Genomic DNA, 19,187 nt, shown 5'->3' on the forward strand with positions numbered 1-19,187 from the left:
AGCAGGATACGCATAATCCCACTTTGGCTTACGCCATTTTGGTGGGCCACTTGCCTGGAGATTGTACTACAGTTCGTCTCATAGTCCTGTAGAACCCGTTCCTCCAAATCTGGTGTATGCACAGTCCACCGACTACCTGCATGAAACTTCCTGACAGATTAAAACTGTGTGCCGGGCCGAGATTCGAACTTGGACCTTTGCCTTTCGCAGGCAAGTGCTCTACCAACTGAGCTACCCAAGCACAACTCACGACCCATCCTCGCAGCTTTACTTCTGTCAGTACCTCGTCTCCTATCTTCCAAACTTTACAGAAGTTCTCCTGTGAACCTTGCAGAACTAGCACTACTGAAAGAAAGGATATTGCGGAGACATGGCTTAGCCACAGCCTGGGGGATGTTTCCAGAATGAGATTTTCACTCTGCAACGGAGTGTGCGCTGATATGAAACTTCCTGACAGGTTAAAATTGTGTGCCGGACCGAGACTCGAACTCGGGACCTTTGCCTTTCGCGGGCAAGTGCTCTACCAACTGAGCTACCGAAGCACGACTCACAACTCGTCCTCACAGCTTTACTCCTGCCAGTACCTCGTCTCCTACCTAGAGTTCGAATCTCGGCCCGACACACAGTTTTAATCTGCCAGGAAGTTTCATGCAGGTAGTCAGTATTTTGCACCCGTGACTTATTAAACTGATAGTTCGGTAATTTTCACATCTGTCAACACCTGCTTTCTTTGGGATTGGAATTATTATACTCTTCTTGAAGTCTGAGGGTATTTCGCCTGTCTCATACAACTTGCTCACCAGATGGTAGAGTTTTGTCAGGAATGGCTCTCCTAAGGCCGTCAGTAGTTCTAATGGATTGTTGTCTACTCCCGGGGCCTTGTTTCTACTCGGGTCTTTCAGTGCTACAGTGCTCATATTGCGTTTATTTCGACAGATATGTGATACATAGTGGACCTCTGGTCCCCCCCCCCCCCCCTCCGCCCCCCTTTGCATTTTTCGTTTTACGATGTACGTAAATACTGTACTTCAAAATAACCGTCGGAGGCTTGTCCATTATCTATTAGATGTTTTCTGACTCTATTTTGCGGTTTTAGATTTTACGATCATTCTGTATTTAGCATTCGCATTCGTTTGCTTCGCTTACTCAGAGCCAAATTAACACGTTCCAAACTAACTTAGACCTTGACCTGTGTTAACAGAACAGTCTGTCACCACAACCAAGTTTTCAGGGACGTCGGGAGGTGATCCAATATCATGCTCTAGCTGCGGCACATGCTTGGTTATTCACTCACATTTTGGAACAAAGCCATTGTATCCGTTGCACAGAATGGAATTTACCTGGTGAGCCACATAAGACGTAACACTACTTTTATTTCGTGAACTGTTCCAAATATCGAAACAGGATTTTAGGCAAGTGATATTGGGCTAAGAGGCATGTACTTTTGCGTGTTATAAAGTACCTTAACTCTTGTATCGACTGAAACATTGAAGCTAGTGCCATTTTTAATAGAATGATACACTTTTTTAAAACAGCATCCGAAAGCACTTGAAACAACGAGTACAGTGGTATAATACTTGCTAGTGCGGAGGTTTAAACTCTTTGCAGTAGAATCCGAGAAATATTCCAAAATTGAAAGCAAATCGGCCAGGATCGGCTATTGCGCTGTAAACGCGCTTACGGTGGTCTACGCTTCTGTATCAAGCATTGTGACTGTTTATTCGTCTCCATTGCACAACTAGCAGGAACTTTGTCGTCTATAGGCAAGTCATTTGAGAAACTCATTTCCAAAAGGTACACCGAGCGAGGTGGCGCAGTGGTTAGCACACTGGACTCGCATTCGGGAGGACGACGGTTCAATCCCGTCTCCAGCCATCCTGATTTAGGTTTTCCGTGATTTCCCTAAATCGTTTCAGGCAAATGCCGGGATGGTTCCTTTGAAAGGGCACGGCCGATTTCCTTCCCCATCCTTCCCTAACCCGAGCTTGCGCTCCGTCTCTAATGACCTCGTTGTCGACGGGACGTTAAACACCACTAACCTAATCCAAAAGGTACCAAATCCATAAAATCTAACGTTTTACAACCACAGTAGCATCAGAATACGTTTTGTAGCTGTGTTGTTATATTCAGACAGAAGTTGAGACTCATTACTACAAGTATCTCTGCTCAAAACTTATTTGTTTATTTGTTATTGCTTAAATAAAGTGGATTTGGTACCTTATGGCAGAAAATTGTGTTAAGATTGGGAACTGTTGATCTGTAGCTTCTATTGGTGATTCACAGTATTCAGTTGATAGATCAGACTCGATAATTTAATTAAAAATTCACAATGAACGTAAAAAAGGCCCCACATGTCCTTACAAAGCGTAATGTCATGTAAACAAATCGTGGTCATGTGTGTGACGTCATTACCAAGAAAAACAACGATTGGTTGCCAGCAGTTGGTACTTCTTGGAAACGGAATAATACTGGATTTGGTGCTCCTCGCCATGAACGGCAAGTCTTAGGGGAAATATAAAACGGCTATGGTCAATTTTGGCATACATAACAGTTCCTATTACATAGGTAATGTTTCTAAGTAGTGCTGATATATGTCATCTCATTACGTTTCGATTTTTCAGATTTTGTACCTTTTGGAAATGAACTTCACATTTCTTCCATGCAGACATTTACTCCAATGAAGAGAAATGAGACACGCTACTTTTATACAGCAGATAATGGCATGAGGAATGGCATGAGGTGTATTGTGAAAGAATGTAGGATCACCCAGAGGAGTGTCACTCGCATCTTACCCATCCTTATCGTTTGTCACCACATCAGGCACTCAAAGGATGTGATTCCAAAGGTCGTATAGAATTTTGTTGGTTTGCACTACATTGCTCGGAAGACAGCACTACATTTTTCCAACGTGTTCACTTTACCCATGAAGTAACGTTTATGAACCACGGTAATGCAAATTTGTGGAAAATGCACTATTGGGCAGCTGAAAATCCACACTGGCTTCGTCAGGTACAACAATCATGACTGTGAAGGGTACATCTACATCTACACTCCTGGAAATGGAAAAAAGAACACATTGACACCGGTGTGTCAGACCCACCATACTTGCTCCGGACACTGCGAGAGGGCTGTACAAGCAGTGATCACACGCACGGCACAGCGGACACACCAGGAACCGCGGTGTTGGCCGTCGAATGGCGCTAGCTGCGCAGCATTTGTGCACCGCCGCCGTCAGTGTCAGCCAGTTTGCCATGGCATACGGAGCTCCATCGCAGTCTTTAACACTGGTGGCATGCCGCGACAGCGTGGACGTGAAACGTATGTGCAGTTGACGGACTTTGAGCGAGGGCGTATAGTGGGCATGCGGGAGGCCGGGTGGACGTACCGCCGAATTGCTCAACACGTGGGGCGTGAGGTCTCCACAGTACATCGATGTTGTCGCCAGTGGTCGGCGGAAGGTGCACGTGCCCATCGACCTGGGACCGGACCGCAGCGACGCATGGATGCACGCCAAGACCGTAGGATCCTACGCAGTGCCGTAGGGGACCGCACCGCCACTTCCCAGCAAATTAGGGACACTGTTGCTCCTGGGGTATCGGCGAGGACCATTCGCAACCGTGTCCATGAAGCTGGGCTACGGTCCCGCACACCGTTAGGCCGTCTTCCGCTCACGCCCCAACAGCATGCAGCCCGCCTCCAGTGGTGTCGCGACAGGCGTGAATGGAGGGACGAATGGAGACGTGTCGTCTTCAGCGATGAGAGTCGCTTCTGCCTTGGTGCCAATGATGGTCGTATGCGTGTTTGGCGCCGTGCAGGTGAGCGCCACAATCAGCACTGCATACGACCGAGGCACACAGGGCCAACACCCGGCATCATGGTGTGGGGAGCGATCTCCTACACTGGCCGTACACCACTGGTGATCGTCGAGGGGACACTGAATAGTGCACGGTACATCCAAACTGTCATCGAACCCATCGTTCTACCATTCCTAGACCGGCAAGGGAACTTGCTGTTCCAACAGGACAATGCACGTCCGCATGTATCCCGTGCCACCCAACGTGCTCTAGAAGGTGTAAGTCAACTACCCTGGCCAGCAAGATCTCCGGATCTGTCCCCCATTGAGCATGTTTGGGACTGGATGAAGCGTCGTCTCACGCGGTCTGCACGTCCAGCACGAACGCTGGTCCAACTGAGGCGCCAGGTGGAAATGGCATGGCAAGCCGTTCCACAGGACTACATCCAGCATCTCTACGATCGTCTCCATGGGAGAATAGCAGCCTGCATTGCTGCGAAAGGTGGATATGCACTGTACTAGTGCCGACATTGTGCATGCTCTGTTGTCTGTGTCTATGTGCCTGTGGTTCTGTCAGTGTGATCATATGATGTATCTGACCCCAGGAATGTGTCAATAAAGTTTCCCCTTCCTGGGACAATGAATTCACGGTGTTCTTATTTCAATTTCCAGGAGTGTACATCTATACTCCACAATCCACCTCACAACGAGTGACGGAGGGTACCCCGTTTACAACTACTAGTCATTTCCTTTCCTGTTCCACTCGCAAACAGGACGAGGGAGAAACGACTGCCTACGTGCCTCCGTATGAGCTGTATTTTATCATATATCATCTTCGTTGTTGTGGTGTCACAAGGCTTAGGCCTGTCCCACCCCTCATTAAATCGACCAAGACTTATAGGAATAATTGTAAGAACATTATTATTATGTTCTTTAAGTTTGTTTTTGGGTTTTCAGGAATACTGTGGGAAGAAAGTTTATTTATGTTGCAGATAACATGTAAGACGTTGCCCAACGATCACCACGAAAGTTTGACATAGCGGCAAGTGGGCAAGGAATAAAATGAATGCTGCAAACTACCGCGAGCCACGGAAGAGCCCGGGCCGCGAGGGTGTTGAGCTTCCTAGGTCGTTGTTGGACAACGTCAAAGGAAGAGATATTCTGCTTTCTCTTTGTAAACGGATTGATCGAGCCTTGAAAGGTTCATGTAAAACTTCCACAGTTATAAAAAAATTGTTAAACGGCAAAACCAATAGTTCATCATTTATATAGATAAAAAGTAGTAAAGATATAGGAAAGAAAGATTTGTGGCGTCAGAATGAAAAGTGATACATCGCTCAGCAACGACGAAGGACATAAACAGGGGTGTTATGTGGTGAAAACAAATCAACTGATAAAATAGTAAGTCTGTAATTAAGCATGAAGCCACATAACACTGTGTGGTCCTTACGTGTAATGTATGTTGGAAGTAATAGAATCTTTCTCCAGTCAGTTTCAAATGCCAACCTCTAAACTTTCTTAACAGTGTTTCTCAAAAAGAACCTCACCTTCCTTCCAGATGATATACAAACGTGGTTTGCTGGCCCGAGGAGGAGGCCTGAAGTCTGAGGATTGGCAGTAGTGTCACGACAAGAGGTGGTCACGAAGTCCGAGTGGCTGAAGCCAGGAGCTGCGCAAGGATGGCCTGTGCAGAGTGAAGATACCAGAGTTCTTCACTGGGATCAGCGTTGACTACAAGCAGCAGGTTGAAATCCATTCGGTCGGTTGGCAACATTCGTGTGGGACGACCGCTCGTGGCCTGGCTGCCGTCTTCTACCTGGCTTTCATCGGCACCACTCAGTAACCGCTGCGACGCACCGTGGATCCGTGGAAGTGCTTGCTGATAAAGGAGAGAAAGATTCTGTAATCCTCGTGGTGATTTGTTTCATACTCTATCTGCCCCCATTATTTTCTGGTTTGTACCCAACCCTCAGAGTTTTACTTGATTGGCTCTTTGGGTGTTATATTGTCTTTCCTTTCTGGTTTGTACCCAATCATTAATGTTCTAATTAATCAGCTGGAACAATTGTACTAAGGTACAGGTTGCAGTTAAACAAAAGAGGGCCCTTGTGGTTAGATTTAGCTGTTAACTGGTTTAATTCATTGATTGTAATTGCATTTGTCAGCCATTAGTTATAATCTGAACAACCTGTTTGTTTGTGAAAGGCTGGGTCACTATTGGTGTATTTTAGCTGGATCTTGTGGTTCTGCTGAGTGATTTCTCTTGTAATAAGTGTTCCCAAGTAATGTTTTAAGATGTTCCTTCAGAGCGGTCTTAATAACTGAAAATCAGTTTAACTTTGAAAATATTAACAGCCAACTGTCACCAGGGCTTTAGTAAAAATAAAATTGTCAGAAGGAATGAGTTGGGATCCAGTCGCACCTCAGTTGCCCATTGAAATTAAGAGGTAGGTCGCTTTGAAGTAAGCCTTATCATTATCATATTGTTTCCTAATCTGGTTGGTTGGTTGGTGTGGGGAAGAAGACCAGACAGCGAGGTCATCGGTCTCATCGGATTAGGGAAGGATGGGGAAGGAAGTCGGCCGTGCCCTTTGAAAGGAACCATCCCGGCATTTACCTGGAGTGATTTAGGGAAATCACGGAAAACCTAAATCAAGATGGCCGGACGCGGGATTGAACCGTCGTCCTCCCAAATGCGAGTCCAGTGTCTAACCACTGTGTCACCTCGCTCGATTCCTAATCTGTTTAACCTTTAAGCACAGGTGCACATCTTAACCCCGAACCTTTCGACATGCAGCTTTCAAATTAAAGTTAAGCTATCGGGTTTTCCGTAATTGAATCACCCTTGTCATCAATGGTGCTCATATAGTTTCATCTGTTGCAGAACGGCATTTAATAAGACAGACTTTGTCCAGTGCAGTAGTAGACACCGCTGTTTCACCCAATAACGGGTGGGCTGCAGGTCTGGCCGTCTTGTAATCATTGTCATATTGTTTGCTATTTTGCAATACAGTACTTCAGATTTCTTTCCAAAGATTAAAAGCTTGTTCAACTTAAGGTTTAAGGTCAAAAGAATTCTCCAAATTTGTACATTTTGTTAAAGAAAATTGTGCGGTTAGATGCTTCGATTATCTGTACAACATAGTTTATATAGTGTTAAATAAACAGATTGTGTGAAAAGAAAGTTATATTGGTGGGTCCTCCCTTCCACATTTTCCTTACTTCCAGTAACTACCATGTATCAGATGGTACATGCGAGGAAAATGGTAGAGAGTACACAGACAACAGTTTTATTACTGTTCTGTAAACCTTTACATTCACGACTGCTGTGGGACTGCTTCAAAGCCACCACCGTGTGAAGGAAAAGGTACAATTCCTCTTAACCGACCAGATACCCGACCTAATAACCAACCAAACCCAAACTATACCTACAACTTGCACCACAAATATTGTGGAAATGGAAAGTGCTATTGATGTGTGGTCTTCACAGAATGCATTGGCAGTCAGAGACTCGTACTGTTAGCCAATCAACAGATTGTAATAATACTTAAAAAGTGTATGTTTTGTGCAAACATAAATTTGTTTAAAAATGGAACATCTGACATTACTGCTGGGAATGTGAGTAAATATTATTATTTAAAACAGCTATATAGTAATGTTCTCTTTGAAATCCGACTGAGCAATCTCATCAAAAAAGTTTAATAAAAAAGGTTCCTTCACCAGCTACAGAACACTATGTGATTGTACTGAAAATTTAGACTGAAACTAATAAGAAGGAAAATTCAGTAATCGTGGAGTATTGAATTCCCTAACAATTCTGAAATGTAATGTCGCACGCATCTAGCTCCAACTGTTATTCTGTGTTTTAAGTCTGTTAATTCCCATCGTGAGGCCATAATAACACCGTAAAACTTTTCACACGCATCACCCGAATACAAACGCGAGCCCTTCCAATGCACTGCCCTTTTATACCTTGTGTACACGTTACTACCGCCATCTGCATATCACTATCCCACAACTTTTGTCACCTCATACAATTTATAACAACAGCTACAGTACTCAGTAGTGCTGCAGCTGACATCTCTGTAGGCACAGTGAGTAAACTGTGTAAATACTTGCAGTTAAACTACAACTAAAGAACACAAAGGAACTGAGGGCTAATAAACATAAAATTAATTGTATTGGCACACTAGAAAGCCGTTGGGCCTACATGACCCATTTGGCTTCAGTGAAAAATGTAATGTATTCTGTGAAGAAACCTAGTTTTCAAGAAAAGCGTTTCAAAACAAGTTTAATAAATTATAATTCTCATTTATTTTAAACCATCTCCTTACCATCACAACAGACTCTGCCTTCTGAAACTCCTGTCCGGCCGGACATGGGGTCTGCATCTTTCCACCGTCCTTCACACCTACAAATCCTCAATCTGCCCCATCCTTTGTTATGCCAGCGTTGATTGGATTTCCGCCCCTCCCAGGTTCTATAAAGCCCTCCAGATCCTCGAACGCCGTGCACTCCGCCTCTCCTTCCGTCCCCCACTCGCATCCTGTAAGACCTCATTCCCTTCCCACCTTCTCCTTTTCCTCGAACACATTCGCACCCTGTATATTGTGCGCCGCCTCGATCCCTCTCAACCCCTGGTGTTTCTCTACCTCTCCACCACCAGCCTGTTGCCACGCCTTCACTATTATGTCCCACCCTCTCTCCATCTCCACCACCGGTCAATGCAGCTTCCAGCACCTACCCCTCCCGGATGATGAGCTTCACCCTGACGTCCACCCTTCCTACCAACTCTAACCCCACCTTCCTCTTGCCTCCTCCTCTGGGCTCCCCCTCCCTTCTCCTGAGCGGCTTTCCCCTCCTACACCCCCTCCCTCTCCTGTCCACCCCTTCAGTTTCTCTGCACTCCCTCCTGCCTTGTCTTTCCTCTTCATCTCTTGCCCCACCTGTCTCCTGTCTCTCAGTGCACTCCGACGCCCCTACTCTTTTCATCCCACCCCCTCCCCTGCTGCACCTTGCTCTCCCCTCATTATCCATCCTCTCAGGCCTCTCCCTCCTGTCTTGTTCTGGAGTCTTTTTAATACTGTGGCCAGCTTTTAACCTGTGCATGTGACCCCAGTGTCTTTTTTTGTGCTCTCCAAATCGCCAACTGTGTTTTTTAACTTTATGTCAACTTTTTTAATTGTCCCCCCATGAACATCTCCATGTCAGTGTATTTTTACCTCCGTTATCTCCTCTTACTCTGTTTTTATGTCCCCCTTTTTATCGCCTTTATATGTATAATTTTCTTCTTGTATTAGCTCTCATGTCACTTGGCTGAAGAGCGGCGGATTGTGCCACTCATAGCCCTCCCCTGCCCATATGGGGCGGGGGAATGAAAACACAATAAAGAAAAAAAATTTTAAATTTATGTTTTGAGGGTATTTGTGGGGATGCAGATATAAGCGGCAAATGATGCTAAATGTAGCAGTTAATTTTCCCCAGCAGAACTTCTTGACACAGTGACGTTTGTATAACTGATTGAAATTGCTTGCCAAATCACTCGTCTGTCGGCTGTCAAGGCGAGCGACTGACTGCAGGCGATATTGCATGTGACAGGTCACGGTGATCTGTCACTCATGTGTGGGGCCCTTTTAACCCATAGGTACCCCCTAACTGTTAATCTTGTAGAAACTTTGTCTATTAACGTACTGATTTCTATTCTATAGAACAGGTTACGAATTTTTCTGATCTATGGCACTTAGTAAATTCTTTTATCTTTGCTGCAATGTACTTAAGATACAAAAATGTGAACCTCGGTTATTCAGCAGATTTCCATTTTTTCGACCATTACAATAAACGTCAGACTGCAGAAACTTTGAAATGGCACACAGAAATTAAAGAATATACAGTAATTTCAATCTGTAATAAAAATGTGAGAAAACACTTGCAAATAAATTTGTATAGTAAAACAAAACCAAATTGTAGCTTCACACTTGCATATTCCGTGCGAACAGGCCATGAAAGTCCAACAGTACAGACCGGCCGCCATGTCACTGTCAGCCCACAGGCGTCATTGGATGCGGATATGGAGGGGCATGTGGTCAGCACACTGCTGTCCCGGCCGTATGTCAGTTTACCAGTTTACGAGACCGGAACCGCTACTTCTCAATCAAGTAGCTCCTCAGTTTGCCTCACAAGGGCTGAAGCACTCTGCTTGCCAACAACTCTTGGCAGACCAGATGGTCACCCATCCACGTGCTAGCGCAGCCCGACAGCGCTTAACTTCAGTGATTTGATGGCAGCCAATGTTACCACTGCGACAAGGCCTTTAGCCACTTGCATACTAGTAAAATCAAATTGTAAAAATTGATTACTCACTTGCTGAAGACATTTCTTCATTTCAGAAAGACAAATAGCGATGTTCCAAATGCTACCATAGCTCTGAATAGGCCATTAATTAATGGCTGCAGCAGTGGCCTAGACATAACAAATTTCCAGGAATAGTGGGGTTCACCTTGTGCGAATATTCACTTGTTACTTAAAATGCTTTTCCTTCAAAAATGTTTTATCACATCAAAGCAAGTACTACTCCAAAAAAAATATGCTAGTACCAGGTAAGTTCTGCACGGGATATGATGGCTGGTGCACAGTGACCAGTTTTCGTCCAAAGCATTTATTTATTTGTTTGGAAGGAGAGGCCGCCACTGTCTGCCTGATACACCATGATGACAGAATTGAGGTGCAAGCCCTGCGTCTTTCTTAAATAATTTTACAGATACTATTTGCATTACTTACAGCTTTGTAAGTCAACTTCATGATGACATGCCCATAATTTCATTAATGGTCATAGTTATTGTAATATTTGCATTTAAGTAAGATGCTACATGAAACTCAAAAAAGTTTGAAATGATAAGGGTCGCTGTGATTTTGCATTTGGTGCATGTTTCGTAACATGTTTCACGTATGAAATTTAGCTAACATATTGGATTTTTCTATAGACTTGGGTGGAGGCCTCTTTCCCCAGTGTCGAGAAAATTTATGTGATGTAGCACACTCATTTGTAGTTGTGCAGGCCAGCAATAAAAGGTTATTTCATAAATGGTTTGATATACTGAAATGCGATTTTGTCAAATGGTAACAAGCAAAGAGGGAATTTGGCATATTGTTATTACAAAAAACTTCGTTACCCTTTTGTTGTATTCCACTAACTACATACGTTTTTTGACGAAACAATGTAATTTTAAAGGCACTGTAGAAGAGTTGATGCTGGTCAGTTCTAGTGCCTTGGACGTTGCTCGTTTCTGGGCAAGGACAATTTAATTCAATGTCTGTTAGTCTATACTTAAGTGCATTTATGAATGTTCATTTATGTACAATTACTTCTAACTGTATGCTAACTGTAATGCTTTGAACATAGCTCACTTTTGGGCAAAAGCAAGTTAATTATAGATTTCTTTGTCCTTTTTTATGTTTACTTGTTAATGTCTATTGTCTACTTACATGTTTTATAACTGTTAATTTTTGTTAAGACCCTTGTAATTGGTGCCTTTGGCATGAATAAAAAAAACTGTAAAGGCTACCAAAAGTTTTTTTTAACGAGAATTGCTGTGGGGTTTGGATCAGAATAAGCGAAGACATATTTATTTTTGTACTGTGGATGTGCTGTTTCATAAGCTATTGACCTTACTTTTCGTCAGTCCCTCACTTAATAAACCACAGTTTCAGAATTCTCTTGTGCCTGTGTCTACACAATGTATTAGTGAGGTGACATTGTGTAAACACTGCTGGTAAAAGAAGCAAATTTTAACATGGCAACAAGGGAAATGCAGGTTTCACTCAAAATTCGCCAAACATGATGCTTCTCTTAAAGTTACATATGGTTAAAAACCAGACGAAAATAAATTGTTGTTTTTCTTGCATTTTCAATGGAATTCGTTTTTGATACTAATCAAAGCAGAGGAGACAGCAGACCTTCTTGTGAATGGTCACCATGCAAGTGTGGGCATGGAGGGGGGCCACTTAATGTTTACAAAAAATGTGAGCATAAGCTTCAGTTTAGAATGGCATTTCGCCTCCAGCACGCTACATTTCTCTTACAGCACCTGCCCGCAATTCCTACCACTTGCCGAATGCACATCAACCGGCCACGTCGTTCTGAGTGCACTCTACCTTGTATCACAGCACATAACAACTCAGGCCACTTCAGAGAACACACTAGGAATGACTTATTTGCCATTAGAACCTATATCGACATCCACGAAGAAGGTGCACCTAAAATATCAACAATATTGCACTTCAAGAAGAATATAATAATTCCAATCCCGAAGAAAGCAGGTGTTGACAGATGTGAAAGCTACCATACAATCAGTTTAATAAGTCACGGCTGCAAAATACTAGCACGAATTCTTTACAGACGAATGGAAAAACTGGTAGAAGCTGACCCTGGGGAAGATCAGTTTGGGTTCCGTAGAAATGTTGCAACATGTGAGGCAATTCTGACCCTACGACTTATCTTAGAAGATAGATTAAGGAGAGGCAAACCTACATTGCTAGCATTTGTAAACTTAGAGAAAGCTTTTGACACTGTTGACTGGAATACTCACTTTCAAATTCTGAAGGTGGCGGGGGTAAAATACAGGGAGCGAAAGGCTATTTACATTTTGTACAGAAACCAGATGGCAGTTATAGGAGTCGAGGGGTATGAAAGGGAAGCAGTGGTTGGGAAGGGAGTGAGACAGGGTTGTAGCCTCTCCCCGATGTTATTCGATCTGTATATTGAGCAAGCAGTGAAGGAAACAAAAGAAAAATTTGGAGTAGGTACTAAAATCCATGGAGAAGAAATAAAAACTTTGAGGTTCGCTGATGGCATTGTAATTCTGTCAGAGGCACCAAAGGTCCTGGAAGAGCAGTTGAACGGAATGAACAGTGTCTTGAAAGGAGGATATAAGATGAACGTCAACAAAAGCAAAACGAGGGTAATGGAATGCAGTCGAATTAAATCGGATTATGCTGAGGGAATTAGATTAGGAAATGAGACAGTTAAAGTAGTAAAGGAGTTTTGCTATTTGGGGAGAAAAATAACTGATGATGATCAAAGTAGAGAGGATATAAAATGTAGACTGGCAATGGCAAGGAAAGGATTTCTGGAGAAGAGAAATTTGTTAACATCGAGTACAGATTTAAGTGCCAGGAAGTCGTTTCTGAAAGTATTTGTATGGAAGTGAAACATGCACGATAAATAGTTTAGACAAGAAGAGAATAGAAGCTTTCGAAATATGGTGCTACAGAAGAATGCTGGAGATTAGATGGGTAGATCACATAACTAATGAGGAGGTATTGAACAGAATTGCGAGAAGAGAAATTTGTGGCACAACTTGACTAGAAGAAGGGATGGGTTGGCAGGACATATTCTGAGGCATCAAGGGATCACCAATTTAATATTGGAGGGCAGCGTGGAAGGTAAAAATCGTAGAGTGAGACCAAGAGATGAATACACTGAACAGATTCAGAAGGGTGTAGGTTGCAGTAGGTACTGGGAGATGAAGAAGTTTGCACAGGATAGAGCAGCATGGAGAGCTGCATCAAACCAGTCTCTGGACTGAAGACCAAAATAACAATATTGCACAATGACATTGTGAAATATATTGATGATAGGCTCCAGGCAGTGAATCGATATTGTGTCAAGTCCCAGGTGTGCAAACGTGGCAGATATGGATGCCAGATGTTATTTGGCTCTCAGTCTGGCTTCGCATTCTCGTACAGAAAAGATAAAGGAGTGGTATACAAAGAGAGGAAGACTGATACACGAAAATTTACTAAGTGAGCTAAGGAAAAGTGATCCAAATGATTATCGAAAATTTCTGAGGTTGGACGGTCACTCATTTGACATATTTTTGCAAATAGTTACACATTTATTTAAGAAAAAGAACTCTTCCTTGTAGATGCTATTCCTGCAACTCAGTGCCTGTCAATTTCATTACATTATTTGGCAAACAGGAAATTCATTTGAAGAGCAGAAATTCATTAGTGCAATACCACCACAGCCTGATCGTTATGGAAACATGCACATGCCCTTTATTTACATACACATAACAAGGGGTACTGTGGCTGTTCTCGTTTGAAAGATATACTTTGGCTGAAGAGAGTAAATGAGTGTGAATGTGTGTGTGTGTGTGTGTGTGTGTGTGTGTGTGTGTGTGTGTGTGTGTGAGAGAGAGAGAGAGAGAGAGAGAGAGAGAGAGAGAGAGAGAGTGAGAGTGAGAGAGAGAGAGAGAGAGAGTACAAATGTCTAAAATAGGGAAGCTGAAACTGGCATTCGGATCGGGTCATGTGACATCCCTCAATTCCTACTTTTGGAGCAACCATATTAGATTGCATAGTACTTTGTTGTTTCTATATCGTAACTTGCGTGTTATGACAGTATGCCATTTCAAGAAAATGGCACATAGAAGATTTATTGAAAATGTCCCTCTTGGTATGATTTGTTACAATTAAATATCAGTTAACATATTGGTGGTGACAGGTCTTTGGGAGATCCTATGTAAACTATACTAATGCTCAGAGTTGCACGCAGTTGCGTTGTTGTTACAGACATGTGGTTATGGAGTCTAAGTAAGTAGATTTGTGTCCTGCTACATGCTAGTATTTTTTTTTTTTTTTCATCTTTCCTTTTGTAAAAGATTCTTATTCTTTCTTATCCATGTAATAGAGTATGTTCTACAATATTCGCTGTTATGCACTCTCAGGAACAAATTCCTTTGAGTTTGTGTCTTCGATTTTCAGTCTGATTAAACCAATGAACGGATGAAATTCCTGCAAGTGATACGACCGGCAACGATATTTGTATTCTTGAGCATCACAAATATTTGTCTGTTTTTGTCTATTATGTGGCTACCGTTGGTTATCCTGCACACATCCCATCGGAAGTCAATTTCTTCCCAAATTTGCTGTAGCATTGCAGGTGCAACTTGCTCAGTGGCGGCATAAATTCTTGCTCTAAGTTCAGGTAGAGAAGCCGGCACAGGAGGTACAAACATGATATCCTTGATGAACCCCCATAAAAAAAAGAGTGGTGTCAGGTCTGGGGAACCTGGGGACCATGCAACTGGTGCATCACAGCAAATCCACTGACCTGGAAGCAGTCACTCTGAAAATCCCGAATGTCAGCCAGGTAGTGGTGTGGTGCACCATCTTGCATGAAGTAAATGTTTTGTTCTTGATCTGTGGTATCAAAAATTGTTGTAACACATCCAGGTACACTATCCCATTGATGGCTCTCACACAGAAGAGAAGGGGCCGTATGCTTTGTTCTTGCTCAATGCACAAAAAACGTTGTTTAGGGCTATCACAAACAGTTGCAACGATTGATGTGGATTTTCACTGCCCCAGATCCTACAGTTGTGTCAGTTGTGTGTGTTAACCTAGCCAGTTAAGTGAAAAGGTGAATCATCAAAAAAGATGATTTTGTCCAAGGAATGTTCATTCTCAAGTAATCGATTTAACATATCTGCACAGAAGTTCTTCCGAGCAATTTTATCAGTATCTCTTATTGCTTGTACAATCATCAATCTGTATGATTTCAAATGCAATGGTTTCTCAACACACGCTAAACAGCTGTATGTGGAATTTGCAGTTTGCAAGATACATGCTGGGTTGATTTTGTAGGGCTGTTGAAAAAACATTGTCTCACTTGCTCAACAACGTCATCAGATGTGCTGTTTCTACAAACATTTACGCCAATCGTAAGTTATAGGCCTACTAGGAGGATCTTTGGCATACTTGGCATAGAATTATGCTGAACTGTTGGCACCGACCTTGATTCTTCTAAACACCCAGCTAGCACACTTGGGTCCAGTGAAGGCAGCCATTGTTAAGGCAACTGCCGCTAGCACTCCTTACGGTACCATTTGGTACTAGCAAACTGAGACAAAACTTGATGTATTTCCCTACAAATTGACACTACAATCATCTCTGTAGATACTATGAATTACTTTATATGAATTTTCAAAGTTGGAAAGTACTTTTTGAAACACCCTGTATGTCAAAAGATATCAGAATGGTATGAAGCAGGAATTTTAAAAATGTTCTCAATTTTGCTAATGACAGATCTGGCGTGTATGACCAGACGCTTTCACGGCAAGAATGTATATTTCATACCAGTTTGATGACATACAGATATGTTTTTGTACTTAAAAATGGCATAAGTCCGAAACCTGGATTGTATAATAACTACACTGAAGTGCGAAAGAAACTGGTATAGGCATGTGTATTCAAATACAAACGTATGTAAACAGGCAGGATATGGCACCGCGGTCAGCAACTCCTACATAAGACAGGTGTCTGGTGCAGTTGTTGGATCGGTTACTGCTGCTACAATAGCAGGTTATCAAGATTTAAGTGAGTTTGAATGTGGTGTTGTAGTTGGCGCACAGGCAATGGGGCACAACATCTCTGAAGTAGCAATGAAGTGGAGATTTTCCCGTACGACCATTTCACGAGTGTACTGTGATATCAGGAATCCAGTAAAACATCAAAACTCTGACATCGATGCAGCCAGAAAAAGGTCCTGCAAATACGGGACCAACAATGACTGAAGAGAATTGTTCAATGTGGCAGAAGTGCAACCCTTCTGCAAATTTCAATGCTGGGCCATCAACTGGTATCAGCTTGCGAACCATTCAACGAAACGTCATCGATATGGGCTTTCAGAGCCAAAGGCTCACTTATGTCCCCTTGATGACTGCACGACTTAAGGCTTTACATCTCACTTGGGCCCATTAACACAGACATTGAACTTTTGATGACTGGAAACATGTTGCCTGGTCAGACAAGTCTCGTTTCAAATTGTATCGAGCGAATGGACATGTACAGGGATGGAGACAACCTCACGAATCCGTGGACCTTGCATGTCAGCAGGGGACTGTTCAAGCTGGTATAAGCTCTGTAATGGTGTGGCATGTGTGCTGTTGGAGTGATATGGGACTCCTGATATGTTACTGACAGGTGACATGTACATAAGCATCCTGTTTGATCACCTGAATCCATTCATGTTCACTGTGCATTCCAATGGACATTGGCAATTCCAGCAGGACAAAGCGATACCCCACACGTCCAGAATTGCTGCAGAGTGGCTTCAGGAACACAATTCTGAGTTAAAAATCTTTCGTTGGCCATCAAACTCCCCAGGCGTGAACATTATTGAGCATATCTGGAATGCCTTGCAACGTGCTCTTGGGAAGAGATCTCCATCCCTTCGTACTCTTATCGATTAATGGAGGCCTGCAGGATTAATGGTATCAGTTCCCTCCAGCACTACTTCAGACATTAGTCGAGTCCATGCCACATTGTGTTAGGGCACTTCTACATGCTTCCAGGGGCCTTACACAATTTTTGCCATATCCTGGCATCTGTTTACTGGTTAAATATGCGATTTTTATATTTGATTTCTTTTTCCATCTGACTGGTGGTACATTACTAATAGTTATGCTGGGTCCAATTTCATGATTACAGACAAATGTTTTAGAAAGTGAATTTTCATATGAGGTGTGCTATTTTCAGTTGTCTATAGGGATATTGTCTAACTTTGGAGTTTCCTCAGGGAAGTCATTTTCCTGTGTAGTATGTTGCTTATTTGGAAAATAATCATTGTATTTAACAATTTAGCATTTAGCTAATTTAACACCTTTGGGCACTTTAAAGCTACTATCTAAATATGAAGTCCATATGTAAACTGGAAAAAGTACAACCCATATCAGAGTTTTATCACTGTGCCAACAAACATGTTAAAATAGAAGACTGTACTATTAAAGTGGAGAGACATGTCCAGCGGTCAGCATCTTCAAATGAAATGGGATGCATGTCAACATATCAATGTGTTGTTATGCTGGTGCAGTGACAAAGCCCACATATGGGATGGTTTTTTTTATATACACTGAATTCATTACATGTTGCATCCCCAGCACTGATGTGCAGAATACAGCACACTGTATACATAATATCTACTGTGATTTAATTTGATAATGCACAGGCAGGCAATATTAGCTAATTGCTACATTATGAGATAAAATGTTTATTTTCAAAATAAAACAATAGCCTACACAGGAAAATTTGTTTCTATGCAGAATTTGCAGCAGCTATGGACCCATGCGTACACTAACTCTGGCATGGAGAAAGTTGGTTTTCATGTTGACGATTGTCTAAGTCTACTGAATTCCATCATGGGGACCAACTGGCTGCCAAGCATTCCACAGCAACATGCACAGTGGCTGTAACCTTGTCAATGTGCTCACTTGATGCGAAGCTGTCATAAGATGCACAGCAGGTTTACAGGCTCTGTCCCAAAATGTTCGAGAATAATGTTTTTAAAGAAGTTTATTGCTTTTTAATGTAAAAAACCTTATCTATGCATCACTAACAGTTTTGTCCAGTCGACACAGGCTCCCTGGACAGTATCACTGGAAACGTCCTTAAGACAGGGCATCAAAGCCTCTTTTTACCCTTCTGATATCTCGTGAGGGTACCCCTTCAAGCTTGTCTTTCATCCTCTGAACAAAAAGAAGTCAGCTTGGTACAGTGCCTGTGGCAGTCTGTTGCTAATGACAAAGTCTTCCACAACAAGGGCAGTGTTGCTTGGTGCATTGCCGCGATGCTAAATCCTGTTGTTTGTGATGTCTCTTACCTGAGTGTTTTACCCTATCTGACACCTGGGTGAAGACCTGAGTATGAAACTGGCCATTAACTTTTGTCCTTGAGGCAGAAATTCCCTGTAAATCATACCTCTGTAGTCAAAAACGACAATGAGCATTAGCTTCGCACCAGATTTGCCCGTGTGTGCCTTCGGGTGAGGTGATATATCAAGCGCCACTCACTGCTTTGTCATTCAAAAACCCATATCTTGTCACCTGTCCCAACTCTGCCCAAAAAATTATGGTTACTTCCACAGAATTCCAATTATTCTCAGCACTTCCGCACATGGACTGCCTTCTGTTTGTCGGTCAGTTATTTGAGATCCTCTATCTGTACACCTTTCACATCCCTATTTCATCTCTCAAAATGTAATAAATGTTTTATTTCAGCATGCTACAATTCCCTGCTACCATTCTTACACTCAGGCATTGATTCCTGTTTAAAACTTTCTGCAGTTCCTCTGAATTTTTGTGAATTTCTGATGTTGATAGATATCCTAAGGGCACGTTGTCATTGACATTTCCCTGGTCCTCCTCTATCATCTTGTGTCAGTCAAACTCTCAGCTTCATCCCCTAAGGCTTCCCAAATTGTGAATGCTATCTCAGTTTTTTTTAAATTCAAAGGTAGAATGTGTATCACTTTCCAATAAAGTGCTGCATCTCAAATCTTGGCATGTCAACGAGAAACACTGTATGTGAAACGTAGTCCTCCCTTTGTCGCTGTAAG

Source organism: Schistocerca serialis, chromosome 11 (genome assembly GCF_023864345.2).
Source record: "Schistocerca serialis cubense isolate TAMUIC-IGC-003099 chromosome 11, iqSchSeri2.2, whole genome shotgun sequence".
Lineage (NCBI taxonomy): Eukaryota > Metazoa > Arthropoda > Insecta > Orthoptera > Acrididae > Schistocerca > Schistocerca serialis.